We start from the raw sequence: 12,650 nt of genomic DNA, 5'->3' as shown, positions 1-12,650 counted from the left end.
TGGTAGCCAGCTAACGTGTTCAGTGGAATATCTGAGAAACAGTAAGTACCAAGGAATTGGTAAATATTCCCAATATTTACCAACTGCGAACTGAGCAAAGGAGCTACATATGCATTAGGTACTTCAAAAATTCAATAAAAATGAAGAGTAGCCATTATCTTTGACAATCTTTGAGAATCTAATTCTCAAAATGACAGGGATCCATTTTAAAAGTAAATGTAGGGCGGGTATGGTAGCTCACACCTATAATCCCAGTACTTTAGGAGGTGGAGGCAGGCAGATCACCTGAGGTCAGGAGTTCGAGATCAGCGTGACCAAACATGGAGAAACCCTATCTCTACTAAAAATAAAAAATTAGCCAGGTGTGGTGGCACATGCCTGTAATCTCAGCTATTCGAGAGGCTTTGGAAGGAGAATCTCTTGAATCCAAGAGGCAGAGGTTGCAGTGAATCAAGATCACACCAAACTACTCCAGCCTAGGCAACAAGAGCAAAACTCTGTCTCAAAAACAAACAAAAAAAGCAAATAGGCCGGTGTGGTGGCTCACTCCTGTAATCCCAGCACTCTGGGAGGCTGAGGCAGGCGGATCACCAGGTCAGGAGTTCAAGACCAGCCTGACCAACGTGGTGAAACACCGTCTCTACTAAAAATACAAAAATTAGCTGGGTGTGGTGGTGCATATACTCAGGAAGCTGAGGCAGGAGAATCGCTTGAGTCCAGGAGGCGGAGGTTGCATTTATTGAGTTGAAACTGTACCACTGCACTCCAGCTTGGGTGACAGAGCCAAGACTCCATCTTAAAAAAAGAAAAGTGAGTGCATATAAATATGTAATAAAAGCAGAATTTCATTATTATACTCGGCACAGTAAGAAACACAAAAGATACTTCTATGAGTAAGACAGTTCTCTCCCTCAAGGAGCTTCTAGAATGCATTCTTGCAGGAATGCATCTGAAACATGTGAAGAGGTAAATGGTTTCATATATTGATTTTAGGTACTTCCCAGAAATCAAAGCATTTGATTACATGGGATTATAGTGCACTTTCCAGTACCATGATGCCTTTATAGGATTTCCTGAATTAACCTCCTAATTCTAGGAAGAAATATATAAATTAAGAATACAGAAAAGATGGGGAGGGAAAAAAAAATACAAGGTTGGGCATGGTGGCTCACGCCTGTAATCCCAGCACTTAGGGAGGCCAAGGCAGGCAGATCACAAGGTCAAGAGATTGAGACCATCTTGGCCAACACAGTGAAATCGCGTCCTTACTAAAAAACACAAAAATTTGCTGCGTGTGGTGGCACACGCCTGTAGTCCCAGCTACTCAGGAGGCTGAGGCAGGAGAATCACTTGAACTGGGAAGGCAGAGGTTGCAGTGAGTGGAGATCGTGTCACTGCACTCCAGCCTGATGACAGAGCAGGACGGACGGACTGACGGAAGTGAGGGAAGGAAGGAGGATGGATACAGCCTTACAGCCTGGGCAACGCAGTGAGACTCTATCTCTAAAAAACAAAAAGAAATAGAGAAGAAAATAAAATATATATATATATATATATATATATATATATATATATATATATATCAAAAACAAATCAGTTACACTCAAAATTTTTAAAAAAGAAAATTAATAAAATAAAATAAAAATAAAAATTAGCCAAGTATGGTGGTCCATGCCTGTAGTCTAAGCTACTTAGGAGGCTAAGATGGGGGAACCACTGGAGCCCAGGAGTTCGAGGCTGCAGTAAGCTATGACTAAGACATTATACTCCAGGCCTAGGCGGCCAGGCAAGCACCCAACTCTTAAAAAAAAAAAAAAAAAAGGCCGGGCGCGGTGGCTCAAGCCTGTAATCCCAGCACTTTGGGAGGCCGAGGCGGGTGGATCACGAGGTCAAGAGATCGAGACCATCCTGGTCAACATGGTGAAACCCCGTCTCTACTAAAAATACAAAAAATTAGCTGGGCATGGTGGCGCGTGCCTGTAATCCCAACTACTCAGGAGGCTGAGGCAGGAGAACTGCCTGAACCCAGGAGGTGGAGGCTGTGGTGAGCCAAGACCGTGCCATTGCACTCCAGCCTGGATAACAAGAGCGAAACTCCGTCTCAAAAAAAAAAAAAAAAAAAGGAAGAGGCTTAACACACAGTGGCCCACGCCTGCAATCTCAGCACATTGGGAGGCCAAGGCGGGCAGATCACCCAAGGTCAGGAGTTCAAGACTAGCCTGACCAACATAGAGAAACCCCGTCTCTACTAAAAATACAAAAATTAGCCAGGTGTGGTGTTGCATGCCTGTAATCCCAGCTACTCAGGAGAGACAGGATAATCAGCTTGAACTCAGGAGGTGGAGTTTGCAGTGAGCCAAGATGGCGCCATTGCACTCCAGCCTGGGCAAGAAGAGCAAATCTCCTTCTCAGAAAAAAAAAAAAGAAAAGAAAAAAAGACTACAGCCTGATTAGGTTGTAGTTATAACAAAAGATGGGGATTGATGGGGGCAAGTAGCAAAGCAACAATTATAAGGCCCCAAAATATAGTACAGTACAGTGGTTCCTGAACTTTGCTTCATATCAGAATCATCTGGGGAGCTTTTAAAAATCATGATACCTAGGTCATATGCCAACTTAATTAAGTCAAAATATTTAAGGGTAGGGATTAGGTGACTTTTTAAAGTTCTCCATTTGACTCCAATCTGCAGCTAAATTTGAGAACCACTGGTAGAGCTGAAAGATGAAGTAGGACTTGTACAAATCACACATTAGTTGTGTGACTCTAGACAAATTAACCACTTTGACTCACGTACTTGATATAAAACACCAACTTACAGGATTGTTGTAATGATTAAATGAGACCATATGCAATGCCTGGATAATATTGGCCTCTTTTTCTTGCATCCCGAGGGGAAAAAAGAATGAATGTTTAGCCACACTGAATTCAACCAGTTATTCCCTTATTTCAAAAGTACTTATCAACATTACAAATAAATAAAAGGCAATTATACCTTAAAGTTAGAAAAAATCATTACATCAGAGAACAAGAGGTATCTTTTGTCCTATTGATCATTCCATCAATTTATACTATGCAATAAAGGTTTTAAGCCCTAGTTGGGCTTTCGAAAGCCCTTTTGTAAGCAAAAACTGACTTTACGAATTACAGAATTCATTCTATTAATAGGTTCAAATCTAGACAGCATCACAGAACCCTGACTCATAATATAATGCTCTTTCCATTTCCCTTTATGTTGAGGATAGGAATGTACTCTCTTCAGCTAAACCTTTTTGTAGAGCACTTCCAAAATCCCCATTAAAAGAGCCATAACACACCCCACTGATCACATACACACAAGAAAAAGGTACTATTCTAGTTCTTCAAAGGAGAATAATAAGGTAAAGATATCAGTTGCCACTGAATACCATATTCACTAGCATCACCCCCAAGACAACCACCATCTGGTAATTTTGTCAGATAAATCCTACTATTAACCTATAGTCTTGTATATGAGCAAACCAACATCAAAATAATGTTTAATTGGGGGCTGGGGAGAAAAATGCTGCTTAACTATGATCCAAAAGACAGACTTAAAAATAAGTAAATAAATAAAACTAACGCTGTCACACAATAGAACTTACCAAGGAGTAGCAATGTATGTGTACAAAGAAAAAAATCAAATAGCCCTATAGGGATGTAGGTTACACCAACATATGCATTTGTCAAACTGAGATCACACCACTGAACTCTGGCCTGTGCAGCAGAGCAAGACTGTCTCAAAAAAAAGAAAAAAAAAAATCCCACTAAAACATGCATTAGTTCATGCTATGTTAATACTGGTCAACCAGTTTTTGTTTTGGTTTCTGTCTCAAAAAAAAAAGACCTAGCTCCAGAAATGACGAAGGGTCCCTGATCCCTGAGCCACTGACCGGTATCCACTATGGAAGCTAAGTGAAGTTTGGTCTGTATTTACAGCCACTCCCCAATTCTGGCATTACCACCTGAGCTCAGCCTCCAGTCAGAGCAGCAGCAGAATTAGATTCTCACAGGACCTCCAGTCAGAGCAGCAGCAGAATTAGATTCTCACAGGAGCGCAAACTCTGTTGTAAACTGCATGCACAGAGGGATCTAGGTTGTGCATTCCTTATGAGAATCTAATGCCTGATAATGTTACTGTCTCCCATGACCCCCAGATGGAACCATCTAGTTGCAGGAAAGCAAGCTAAGGGCTCCCACTGATTCTACATTAAGGTGAGTTGTATAATGATTTCATTATATTACAATGTAATAACAATAGAAATAAAGTACACAATAAATGCACTTGAATCATCTCAAAACCATTCCCACCCCCACCACACCCCCTACTAGCTCCAGTCTGTGGAAAAATTGTCTTCCGCAAAACCTGTCCCTAGTGCCAAAATAGCTGAGGACCACTGACTAAAGCCAAAAAATAACCCACATACTTCACGTGGGTTCAAGTATTTACTCCAAATTAAGATACATACTGATTATTTTTTTTTTCTTTTTGTGGAGACAAGAGTCTCGCCCTGTTACCCAGGCTGGAGTGCAGTGCCATGATCTTGGCTCACTGCAACTTCCATCTCCAAGACTCAAGCAATTTTACTGCCTCAGCCTCCCAAATAGCCAGGACTACAGGTGCATGCCACCACACCCTGCTAATTTTTGTAGTAGAAATGGGGTTTCACCATCTTGGCTGGGCTGGTCTCGAACTCCTGACCTCATGGCCCATCCACGTCAGCCTCTCCAAGTGCTGACTGCTCCCAGCCACAAATTAATCATTTATAACAAGTTTTTATCCTGCAATCCACAGATTCAAAAGGGAGAATAAGAACACCCTGAATTATAAGCATCTAATTCAATACAAACAGGTTACCTATATTTCTATAAGAGCTCTTCAGCTTCTCTATGAGGTGAAATGACAACAAGTGAGGAAGCACAGGATAGCTCTCCAGAATCAAATAGAACAATGTGGAGTGTGTAAGCACACATGATTTGACCTTGACATAAGGGTGATAATGATTCTCAAGAGAGATGGAAGTTCAGAGACTCTAGTAACTCCACTGACATTCAACAGTCTAATTTGTATTAGTAGGAGTAGAGCTATATACACCTTGGCTGGGCGTGGTGGCTCACGCCTGTAATCCAAGCACTTTGGAGGCCAAGGCAGGTGGATGACCTGAGATTGGGAGTTCAAGACCAGCCTGACCAATATGGTGAAACCCCGTTTTATAAGAAAAAAGGAAAAAAAAAAAGAGCTACATGCATCTCTTACATTTTGTCCAGCTTAAAATGCTACCTAGCATTATTATATTATCTCACAAGCAAGTATAAAGCAGCTCTAGTATACCATGTATTCAGTTTTACTTCGAGTTAAAAAGCTCACTTCTTGTCACCTGTGATACATCTTTTTTTTTTTTTTTTTAAGTTCAAGGTAAGCATGGACACTGCAATGTATCTTGATGAAGACATATCCAATGCAGTGTCAACTTCATTCTCTAACAATAGCCATTATATTATTTACAGGATATATGCTCAGTGACAAAGATAAGACTAAGGTGCTTTTAAAAGTGAAGAGTAAGGATTAACTAGTGCTTTATAAGTATGTTCCAGAACATTTGACTTTCAGTCACAGAGGGGAAAAATAGTGATTAAAAAACACTAGGCAGTTGGGAGAGATGGCATTCATCTGCAGTCCCAGCTACTCAGGAGGCTGAGGCAGGAGGATCATTTGAGTCCAGTAGTTTGAGGGGGTAATATGCTATTATCATGCTTCTGAATAGCCACTGCACTCCAGCCTGGGTGACAGAGCAAGACCCTGCCACTAAAAATAAATACATACATACATAAATAAAATAAAAATAATAAAAGATGAAAGAAAAACAGGAAAAAGAAAGGAAGGCAAGTAGTAGACACAGTATCAAACTGCTGGAATGCTCTCTTTCTAGCTACTATCCTCTGAAAACAGGTGTTAAAATTCCAGAACTAGGCCGGGCGCGGTGGCTCAAGCCTGTAATCCCAGCACTTTGGGAGGCTGAGGCGGGTGGATCACGAGGTCAAGAGATCAAGACCATCCTGGTCAATATGGTGAAACCCCATCTCTACTAAAAATACAAAAAAGTAGCTGGGCATGGTGGCACGTGCCTGTAATCCCAGCTACTCAGGAGGCGGAGGCAGGAGAATTGCCTGAACCCAGGAGGCGGAGGTTGCGGTGAGCCAAGATTGCGCCATTGCACTCTAGCCTAGGTAACAAGAGCAAAACTCCGCCTCAAAAAAAAAAAAAAAAAAAAAAAAAAAAAAATTCCAGAACTAAAAGGCCTTAGCATCAATGAGGCCGGTGACACTTTTAAATAGAGAACCCCTGTTCAAACAAAATCCTACCCAAAAGCTCAGTATGCATAATCAAATGGAAATGAGTAGATAGCTGGCAAAAGAAGGGTAGGCAGTCCTAAATCTTTCTGTTCAGGACTCTCCTTTCCAAACAACCCTTTTATTTTCTAAATGAGGAAACAGATGGGCTCAAAGAGATTAAGGAACTGACTGATTGTAGATCATCCAGTCAGTACCACACAGCAGACCTAGAGCTCAAACCTCCAACACCTAGCTAGTTAAGAACTTTTCCGCATGTTGTAATTGTTTCTTGGGTTGTTGCTGATGCCTATAATTCCAGTGCTTTGGGAAGCTGCGGCAGGAGGATCACCTGAGCTCAGGAGAACAAGACCAGCCTGGGCAATACAGCAAGAGCCCATCTCTGTAAGAATAATAATAAAATTTTTCCTTTGGAGAACATATTAATTCAATTTAGAATGGAGCACACAAAAAAAGATGGTTGTAACAGAAACCCAATACAGCTGACCCTTGAACAAGAGGGGCCTGAGATGCACAGGTCCACTTATACAAAGGTTTTGTTCTGCCCCTGCTACCCAAACAAGACCAACCACTCTTCTTCCTCCTCAGCCCAAAGTGAGAATGATGAGGATGAAGAACTTTAGACACACACATACACACACACGAATTACTGACCCCTCCTGCTACTGGTAAAGCTTCCAGTGAACGGTAGATTATTAGTAAGTTTTTGGGGAGTCAAAAGTTGTAACTGGGGCTGGGCGCAGTGATCCACGCCTATAATGCCAGCACTCTGGGAGGCCGAGGCGGGGGGTGGGGGGTGGGGTGGGGGCTTACCTGAGGTCAGGAGTTCGAGACCAGCCTGGCCATCATGGTGAAACCCTGTCTCTACCAATAATACAAAAGTTAGCTGGGCATGGGGGCATGCCTGTAATCCCAGCTACTCAGGAGGCTGACGCAGGAGAATCGCTTGAATCTGGGAGGTGGAGGTTGCAGTGAGCCAAGATCAGGCCATTGCACTCCAGTCTGGGCAACAAGAGCGAGACTCCATCTCAAAAAAAGTTATAGTTTAATTCCTGACTGTGGGGCACAGTGTGGGTGGGTTGGGGTTCAGTGCCCCTAACCCCAGCATTGTTCAAGGGTCAACTGTAATTTTAAGCGAGCTCTCACGCATCAGTTCACAAGGTCTAAGGATTTCTTTTTTTCTCCTGCCTCAGGTTTATTTGTATAAACAGCACAAGAGAACCCCAGCCCCAAGCAGGCAGCAGCCCAGAGGGGTCCCACCAGTCCTTCTGTCCTCACACTGGTGGACAGAGATATCTACTCTGTTGCCTTTACAGGGAAGGCCCTGGGCACCTTTTAGAACCTGAGCTGGAATTGAAGCTGGAGCTGCAGCCTGGGCCTTGGTTTGATCCTTGGCCTTTGGCCGGCACAGCCTGAGCCCCTTAGCAATGCGGGCATGAGTATGCTTCCCAAGCTTAGGGCGGGCAATGTAGGCAAATGGATTGAGCTTGTGGCTGATACCCTTTGGGCTTAACGTCCTTGGGCTTTACGAAGGCCTTAAAAGCCTCAGCACGTGCAATCATGGCCTTGGAATTGTTGCCCTGTATCTTCTTTAGGCCCTCCTTGTGCTTCTTTGGCAAAGTGTATGTTCCCCAGGAACTTGGAGTTCACCACTTCTGTGCCATTTTCAGGACTGGTTGTGTGTGGTGTGGTTCTTGGACTTGGCCATGCTGGCACCTTAAGCCGCAGCTCCCGAAGAGCCTAGAATCAGAAGCTTTATTTTTTAAAATATCAAGAGAATGGATGTCATTCTCTCATCCTTTTTTTTTTTTTTTTTTTGAGATGGAGTGCAGTGGCACAATCCTGGCTCACTGCAACCTCCACCTCCTGGATTGAAGCAATTCTCCTGCCTCAGCCTCCTGAGTAGATGGGACAACAGAGGCACACAGCCATGCATGGCTAATTTTTTTTTTTTTTTTTTTTTTTGTATTTTAGTAGAGTAGGGGTTTCAACGTGTTGCCCAGGCTGGTCTCAGAACAATCCTGAGCTCAGGCAATCCGCCCGCCTCTGCCTCCCAAAGTGCTAGGATTACAGGCGTGAGCCACTGCGCCTGGCTTATTATCCTGGCTCTTTACTCTGGATGCTATGCTTCTTAACAATAGGTCTCTCAAATTACACAGGAAGGACCTGATTAAGCAGGTCATCTGTGCAGCCCAGGTAATTTTTAGTCTCTGTTGTAAGACATACCAAAGTATTTTAAAAGCAAAGCAAATCGGCCGGGCACAGTGGCTCATGCCGGTAATCCCAGCACTTTGCGAGGCCGAGATGGGAGGATCACCTGAGGTTGGGAGTTTGAGACCAGCCTGACCAACATGGAGAAACCCCGTCCCTACTAAAAAAATACAAAATTAGCCGAATGTAGTGGCACATGTCTGTAATTCCAGCTACTTGGGGGGCTGAGGCAGGAGAATTACTTAAACCCAGGACGCAGAGATTGTGGTGAGCTGAGATTGCACCATTGCACTCTAGCCTGGGTGACAAGAGTGAAACTCTGTTTCTTTTTTTTTTTTTGAGACGGAGTTTTCACTCTTGTTACCCAGGCTGGAGTGCAATGGCGCGATCTCGGCTCACTGCAACCTCCGCCTCCTGGGTTCAGGCAATTCTCCTGCCTCAGCCTCCTGAGTAGCTGGGATTACAGGCATGTGCCACCATGCCCAGCCAATTTTTTTTTTTGTACTTTTAGTAGAGACGGGGTTTCACCATGTTGACCAGGATGGTCTCGATCTCTCGACCTCGTGATCCACCCGCCTTGGCCTCCCAAAGTGCTGGGATTACAAGCTTGAGCCACCGCACCCAGCCGAAAATCTGTTTCAAAAAAATAAAAAATAAAAAAAGCAAAGCAAATCCTACAGGGAGTTTTGTAACAGAAAACATAGGGAAGGGATTGAACAAATTTGTGTATGAAGAGTAAAGGCAGCAAAATCTAAATTTTAAATTAGTGACAATACTTCTAAAACAATGGATAATACATAACTTTTATCTAGCTACAAGTAAACAGTCAACTTAATTCAATACTTATCAAGTAAATATTTATTAAGTATGTATCATGTATGGGTGATACAGAAATAGTGGCAAACAAACTGAAGGGGATGGGAAGATGTTGTTATCCAAATAAAGAATGTTTATATAAATCTTTATCCTTTTTGCTTCAATGGAAACACAGGTTTTTGCTTTTTCTTCACATTTCACTTTAAAACCAACAAACCACTTTTGTTTCCATGTACCTGACCCTCCCACTCCTAAAGCAAATTTACCCTTTCCACACCCTCATCCAATTACTGTATTCTCCTTAGAGACTACACCCAGAAGCCACACTCTATTCTTGGATGCCTTCCCAAACCAGTTCACCAAGCTTTCTTCCTCAGAGCCAGATCCTGAAATCCCATCTCCTCTCTCAGGAAGCCTTAATTTGAAAGCCAGGTTAATCTGTTTAGCCCCACCCACAGAGAGCTTAAAACTACCAGAACTCTCTGGTACTCACCATTTTATAATAGGCTCCTGTTATTATTATTCAGCTCAGAAGTTAATTTATTCATGTGCTTATTCAGTACATTACTCATTGTCCTTATGAGTCTGTATCAGGTATTAAATAAAAGCTACCAGATAAAAGGACATGTACTTAACTTGGATTTAGCACTGAAAATGGCAATGCTTAATGCTTTCTGAAAATGATTTCAAATATATTAAATTTAACCTGATTTGTGAAATTTATAAAATCTCCCAACATAGATAATTTCAAAAACATTATGCTAAGTGAAAAGTGCCAGACACAAATGACCTCATACCATATGATTCCATCTCTAAGAAATTCTAGGAAAAACTAGTGACAGAAAGCCATCAGTGGGTGTAAGGGGCCTTATTTTCCCACACATGATTTTTTTAAAGACAAGAACCATTTAAAAACCTCAAATCAGGCCAGGCGCGGTGGCTCACGCCTTTAATTCTAGCACTTTGGAAGGCCGAGGTGGGTGGATCACCTGAGGTCAGGAGTTCAAGACCAGCCTGGCCATCAGGGTGAAACTGCATCTTTAAAATAAATAAATAAATAAACAAAATAAAAATCTCAAATCTGTATCATCTTAGATTTCACATTAATCTTTACCTCAAAAGATAAATTTGGAGTTTTCTTCCAAATGATTTAACTGCCCATTTACAACCAATAGCAAATTTTATCATTCAGTTCTCCGTTAATACTAACGGCTGGCCCGTGGCTCACGCCTGTAATCCCAGCACTTTGGGAAGCTGAGACAGGTGGATCACCTGAGGTCAGGAGTTCAAGACCAGCCTGACCAATACAGTGAAACCCTGTCCCTTAATTAAAAAATAAAAAAATAAAAATTTTAATAGAAAATAAAAACTAACAGCTTTGGAACTTTTTTAAAGGATAGTTTTATTTGTGTTGTTTCCGTGTAAGGACTATGCAATCCAGTCCTTAATTCAAGATCTGAGAAAAAAAAAAACAAACTTGAAATAGAAAAGGGGGCTACAAGCCTGGCACAGTGCCTCACGCCTATAACCCCAGCACTTTGGAAAGCCGTGCCAGTAGATCACCTGAGGTCGGGAGTTCGAGACCACCCTGGCCAACATGGCAAAACCTTGTCTCTACTAAACACACAAAAATTAGCTGGGCGTGGTGGCGCAGGCCTGTAATTCCAGATACTTAGGAGGCTGAGGCAGGAGGATCGCTTGAACCCGGGAGGCGAAGGTTGCAGTGAGCCGAGATGGTGCCACTGCACTCCAGCCTGGGCAACAGCAGGAGGATCGCTTGAACCCGGGAGGTGAAGGTTGCAGTGAGCCGAGATGGTGCCACTGCACTCCCGCCTGGGCAACAGAGTAAGACTCCGTCTCAAAAGAAAAAAAGCCAGGATTGGTGGCTCACACCCATAATTCCAGCATTTTCGGAGGCTGAGGTGGGAGAATGACCTGAGGTCAGGAGTTCCAGACCAGCCTGGCCAACATGGTGAAACCCCTTTTCTACTAAAAATACAAAAATTAGGCCGGGCGCCGTGGCTCACACCTATAATCCCAGCACTTTGGGAGGCCGAGAGCGGATCACGAGGTCAGGAAATGGAGACCATCTGGCTAAGATGGTGAAACCCCATATCTACTAAAAATACAAAAAATTAGCTGGGCGTGGTGGCACGAGCCTGTAGTCCCAGCTAGTCAGGAGGCTAAGGCACAAGTATCGCTTCAACCCGGGAGGGGCAGGTTGCAGTGAGCAGAGATCGTGTGACGGCACTCCAACCTAGGTGGTAAGAGCGAAAACTCCATCTCAAAACAAAACAAAGAAGTTCCAGTAAACAGCAAATACCATTCTCAACTATTCTGAAAATTTTTGCAAATTTTTTTATTATTGCTGGAAAACAGCTGGGTTTTAAACTATATTTTAGTCCTTCTTCCGTGAACAGGCTCTTTAATCCCCAAAGTCAAAACATTACTCTTAAACCCTCCAGAGTTGACAGAACAATGTGTTTCTATCTCGTCACTTTGTATCCTCATTACCACTATTTGTACTCACCAATATTCCACACCAAAAAAGGCTACAATTTCTCTGATGTTAAGATTTACTGATAAATTCAACAGGTTACAATTACTTATCAAAGTGTGGCTAAGTGATTAAGCTTTCTTTTAATACAACTGATTTGAGTACATTTTAACATAGTTGGTGGTGCTCAAACTGCCTTTGCCACTACCTATACAAATTTAGTTCCGACTGAAATGTGACAAACATGACCATTCACTAAAGGAAAGAGTAATCAACACTTCTAAAAGGATTTTACATAGTATAATTCAACAGTTTGGTATCACATCTGCTGCAGAGATCACAAACACTGTCACTATGCCATGTCCTTCCTCGAACCCCACTGCCTCCTGCAGCTTTATTCTTGACTTTTTCAAAGGTTTAATCCACTTGGGGCTGCTAAAGGAGGTATCAAGGAAGCATAATTTGTGAACCCAAGCTGAGAAAAGGGCAGGAATATGGGGTTGAGTCACGTCGTTCCGCCATTTTCTAAGCGGAGGAGGAAGACATGTTGGAACAAAAACACAACAAAAGAGCAGCCATTTCCCAAGCCAGCTCCAATAGCAACCCGAAATGACACTGCCGTGTCGCTTCGGCACCTTCAAATCCACTTCACTGGACAAACCTAAGAACATCAGACGTGCCGCCGTAAAAAGGCAGAAGCCAAACCTTCCGCGTGGGGATCAAAGACGACCTGCACGCTTTACTGCAAATGAAAGCCTC

The 12,650-nt window shown here is 42.8% G+C and overlaps 1 protein-coding gene across 5 annotated transcripts in view; it reads right to left on the bottom strand.

Moving 5' to 3' along the window:
* Nucleotides 1-12,650, bottom strand: part of CSNK1A1 (casein kinase 1 alpha 1) — a 62,025-nt gene that overhangs the window by 47,769 nt on the left and 1,606 nt on the right. The window lies entirely within an intron of this gene.

The sequence above is a fragment of the Saimiri boliviensis genome, chromosome 1 (assembly GCF_048565385.1).
Source record: "Saimiri boliviensis isolate mSaiBol1 chromosome 1, mSaiBol1.pri, whole genome shotgun sequence".
NCBI classification, from domain to species: domain Eukaryota; kingdom Metazoa; phylum Chordata; class Mammalia; order Primates; family Cebidae; genus Saimiri; species Saimiri boliviensis.
This window is presented reverse-complemented; position numbering and strand designations above follow the sequence as displayed.